Raw genomic sequence first — 5,521 nt, forward strand, 5'->3', positions numbered from 1 at the left:
GACCTATACTCTAGCAAATCAAATGATGGGAGAAGTGGAGAGGATTGTATGCAAAACATTGAGGCTAGTATTCCACGTGGGACGGTGTGGAAATCAAAAAGTAGAGTGAAATAGATATCGGGAATAGTACAGAAAATGACAAACCATGACAGGAAGGAATGGAAGGTATAAATATGAGAGTAAATTATATTGTTGCCTGAGGATGCAAAGGCCTGTGTTGTATTATCACTGGACTGTTAATCCAGAGACCCAGGTAATGTTCTGGGGACCTGGGTTCAAATCCATGGCAAAAGGTAGAATTTGAATTCAATAAATATCTGGAATTAAGAATCTAATTACTACTATAAATCCATTGTCAATTGTTGGAAAATCCCATCTGTTCACTAAAGTCCTTTCAGGAAGGAAACTGCCATCCATACCTGGTCTGGCCTACATGTGACCCCAGACCCACAACAAAGTGGCCCTCTGGGCCATTAGGGATGGGCAATAAATGTTGTGTTAGATCCTGTTAAAGAGAGAAAAAAAACAACAAAAATAATAATCAGTAGAAAAATAAATAAAAACGAAGGGCTTAGTACCTGAATGCACACTGCTTTCAAACCAATAAACTGAGAATGCAAATAGAAATAGGTACGACCTCATAGCCTTTACAGAGACTTAACTATATGACATGGATTGGGACCCAAATATTGAAGGGTACAGCATATTTAGGCAACACAGAAATCTAAGAAAAGGTGGAGGGTGGCTTTGTTAGTCAATGATGGTGTTAATACAATAGAGAGGTAAGAATTAGGTTCAGGCAACTGAGATATAGAAACAGTTTGTGTAGCAGTGAGAAATGACAAAGGCAAGAAGCCACTTGCGGGAGTATCAATAGACACCCTTAATCGTATCCATATTCCATTCCATCTGTCACAATGTTACCCACTCAGTTAGTTTGATTATATGTTGTTGAAAAGACAGACGAGTTGTCCAAGCCTTTAAATTTACACCCATTAGGACAAGTGCACAAATGCTAACTATCAAACAGTCAACACAATTTGATACTACAGGAGAAATGGATACTGAATGATCAGCAAGTCAACTCTCATTGGCCAAAGGATTGCCTTGGAGAATGCAACTGGAACTATAGACGCCTCAACCTCCTGGGTAATTCAAAACGGGGCAAGGCTTGAACATGTTCCTTTTTTTGCAGAAAACAGGTTCTTGTGTCTGAAATCTAGATTAGAGTGGGGTTTGAAAAGCACAGCAGGTCAGACAGCATCTGAGGAGCAGGAAAATTGACGTTTCGGGCAAAAGCCCTTCATCAGGAATGCGCTTGCCACATTTGGCCACATAATGAGCTTGACTGACTAAATTGGATTGGGATATCTGGTGGCCATGGACAGGTTGGACCAAAGGGTCTGTTTCTGTGCTGTCCATCTCTATGACTCTAATAGCACACTTGGGATTGCTCAGCAAGTGCTGCCCAACTGTGGACTCACATCAAACAGTAGGTGTTTAGTTTTGTAGTTTGCACGTATAGGCTGTAAGTTGTTAGAAATAGCCAAAGGAATATGTTATTGATCTGATCAGCCAATTGGTCTTTGTATCTGGCATAGCCCTAGCGCTGAAATTGATAACAACATTGCTGAATGTGTGGTGGGCAGAAGATCATTTTGAACTGATGGCAACATGTTTGAACAATAGGTTAAGTAAGTCAAATAAAAACCAAAAGAATTGCGGATGCTGGAAATTAGAAACAAAAATTGCTAGAAAAGCTCAGAAGGTCTGGCAGGATCTGTGGAGAGAAATCAGAGTTAACATTTCAGTCCAGTGACTCTTCCTCGGAACTGATGGTAGCGAGGAAAAAGTTTTTTTTATGCAGAAGATTGCGTGGAGGGCGGGTATAAGGAGTAAACAATAGAAGGAGATGGAGTCCAATGAGAGAGAAGAACAGTTGGACAAACGATAGAGTGGTTAACAATCAGCCTGGGAGAATGGATAGCTATTAATGGGGTCAATTAGTGGCTAACAATGGGTAATGTGTGTAATAGCAGACCACATGATAACAAGGCCTGCTGGATGGCGGGGGGAGGTTGGAGTAAGCATGTGGGAGAAGGTGCCTGAAGCCCAAAAATTATTGAACTCGATATTGAGTTTAGAAGGCTATAGAGTTCCCAAGCAGAAAATGAGGTGCTGATCTTCAGCTTACGCTTAGCTTTTCTTGAGCACTGCAGCAAGCCTGAGACAGTGATGTTGGTCAGGGCACACAGTGGTGTGTTGAAGTAGCAGGCATTGGGAGCACACAGTCGTTTTGCGGGACAGTACATACTTTGTTACCCCAAATGTAAAGGGGACCACATTGTGAGCAGCAAATGCAGTAGACTAGATTGAGGTTGAGTAGGCTGTTTTGCAAGCAGTGGCTATTTTCATTACAGGCCCAAATGGTTTTGCTGGTGGTTCCAGCTCTAATTTCAGATGTGCTACTTAACCATGTTTTCCCTATTGTCCCTTCCCACCCCCTTTCTGGTTTCATTGGCCTCTCCCACACCCTTTCTCCTCACCTTACCTCATACCAAACAGTTGGATTGAATTTATTGTCATGTGTACCAAAGCACAGTGAAAAACTTTGTCTTGCAAACAACACAGGCAGATTACAGAGTTAAGTAGCATAGATAAGTGACTAATAGGTACAGAGTGGCAAAAACAAAAACACAGGTACAGGTGAATGTTAAGAGTATGTGAGTCCATTCAGTATTCTAACAACAGTAGGGTAGAAACTGTTTCGAAACCAACTGGTGCGTGTTCAGGCTCCTGTACCTTCTCCCCGATGGTAGAGGTTGTAAAAAACATTGCCAGTGTGGGATGAATCTTTGAGAATGCTGGTGGCCTTTCCTTGACAGCGGGCTGGTAGATGGATTCTATAGATGGGAAGTTGGCCTTTGTGATTGTCCGGGCCAAGTTCACCACTCTCTGTAACCATCTCCGATCTTGAATGGTACAGGTGCCATACCAGGTAGTGATACATCCAGACAGAATGCTCTCGATGGCACACCTGTAAAAGTTGGCAAGGATATTCGCCGTCATGCCAAATTTCCTCAGCTGCCTGAGGAAAAAAAGACATTGTTGGGCCTTTGTGACCAGTGCGTCCACATGAAGAGTCCAAGAAAGCTTTTTGTGGATGACCACTCCCAGGAGCTTGACACTCTCCACTCATTCCACCTCTGTGCTGTTAATGTGTAGGTGGGTATGAGTAACATCCTGCTGAAAGTCAGTAATGAGTTCCTTAGTTTTGTCGGCATTGAGAGCTAGGTTGTTCTCTGTGCACCATTTGTCCAGGTCTCCCACCTCCCATCTGTAGTTTGTTTCATTGCCATCTGAGATTCGACTGACCATGGTGGTGTCATCAATGAACTTGTAAATGGCATTAGTCTGGTATTTGGTGACTCAGTCATGGGTATACAGTGAGTATAGTAGGGGGCTGAGTACGCACCTCTGGGGGCTCCAATGTTGAGTGTTAATGACAATGAAATATTGTCTTCAATCTTCACTGATTGTGGTTTGTGGGTCAGGAAACTGAGAGTCTAGCTGCAGAGAGTGGGGCTTAGTCCGAGATCACTAAATTTAGTAATCAGTCTCAAGGGCATAATAGTGTTGAAGGCTGAATTGTAGTCAATGGGTAGGATTCTTACATAGCTGTTCTTGGTGTCAAGATGTTCTAAGGAGGAGTGAAGGGCAAGTGATATGGCATCTGATATGGATCTGTTGGTCCGATAGGCAAATTGGAGTGGGTCAAGAGTAGTGGGGAGGCTGGAGTTGATTAATGCTATGACCAGCTTTTCAAAGCACTTCATGACCACTGAAGTTAGGGCTAGTGGGCAGTAGTCATTCAGACATGCTGCATGAGACTTCTTAGGCTCAGGGATGATGTTGGTCCTCTTGAATCAGGCAGGGACAGTGGCCTGCTGCAGGGAGAGGTTGAAGGTGTCCGAGAAGACCTCTGCCAGTTGATCTGCGCATGCCCTGAGTGCACGGCTTGGTACTCCGTCTGGTCCCATCGCTTTCCTTGGATTCACACGAAGGAAAACTGATCTGACCTCTGATGCAGTGACTGTTGGAACAGGTTCGTCAGGACTTGTTGGAATAGGTGTTACCTCTCCGCCGAAATGCTGCTCAAAGCAAGCATAGAAGAGACGGTCTGGGAGGGATGTGTCATCGTCTGCTATCTTGCACTGTCTCTTTTTAGAACCTGTGATGTCATTCAGTCCTTGCCATAGTCACTGGGTGTCTGTCTGGGTCTCTAGTTTGGATCAGTATTGGTCCTTGGCTGTCTTAATGGCTCTGCGAAGGTCATACTTGGATTCCTTATATTTGAGTGGGTCTCCTGATCTGAAGGCCTCATGCTTGGTTTTTAGCAGGTTCTGTATGTCCTTATTCATCCAGGGTTTCCTGTTGGGGAACACCCGGATTGACTTCCTCGGTACGCAGTCCTCCACACACTTGCTGATAAAGTCTGTGACAGTGGTAGCGTACTCACCTGTGGACTATTTGAACACGGCCCAATCAGCCAATTCCAGACAGAGTTGATCCTCTGCCTCCTCCGACCAGCACTGGACCTGTATCCACGAGGGCCGTTTCTCCAGCTTGAGCTTTTGCATGTAAGCTGGGAGAAAAAACACGGCATTGTGGTCGGAGTTCCCGAAATGAGGGCGGGGGATGGAGCGGTAGGCATCCATCACAGTGGTGTACCAGTGCTCTAAAATGTTCGGGTCCCTGGTGGAGCAGGTAATCAACTGACTTTCAGAAGGATCTGTATGTGGAAATGTTTACTGAGCAGGGCAACCATTGCTGACAGATGACGTGGGGAACACCAGGGATCCGTGAGGGAAGTTTCAATTGTATTCTTTCACCTAGCTCCCAGATCTTCCTGCCACTGCTTCGGAGAGCTTTAGTTCAAAGGCAGGATAATGTGGCAAATGCATTAATTGAAAGCATAAGTAGCACTGCCACTTAAATAGAAAAAACTGACCATCCATCACCTGGTCTGCCAAGTTATGCTCTGCACACCCACAGCTTCACTCGACTGAGTAAATCAAGTTCAGAATTCAATGCAGCACGTTTTAGAGAAACCACATAAAATCACATCAGCTTCTCTACAGGAGACAAAAACATTGGCTCCCAGAAGGAAAACCCAGGTACTGGCATTAGTGTAAAATCAGCCTGCTGTGATATGTTGTGCACTGTTATATAATTCATGAATAATGGGTCATAGCACAGGTAATGCTAGTCAGGATGCCTGATGCCAGTTGGTCATCTGTCATTATGGTCATAGATTTAGCAGTCATGGCACCCATATGCATTAATGAGTGTGGTGCTCTATAATATAGGTAGTTGCCCAAATAGGATTTATTAGGTCAGTTGTGAAGAACTAAAATGAAAATTGCATATGGAAAAGCTCCTGAGGCTGGCAGGGGCCCCTGGTGCTTGTGTGGGTGAGGGCCCACAGCCATCTTATTGGCAACATCAATTGAAGCACTCA

The sequence above is a fragment of the Hemiscyllium ocellatum genome, chromosome 13, assembly GCF_020745735.1.
Source record: "Hemiscyllium ocellatum isolate sHemOce1 chromosome 13, sHemOce1.pat.X.cur, whole genome shotgun sequence".
Lineage (NCBI taxonomy): Eukaryota > Metazoa > Chordata > Chondrichthyes > Orectolobiformes > Hemiscylliidae > Hemiscyllium > Hemiscyllium ocellatum.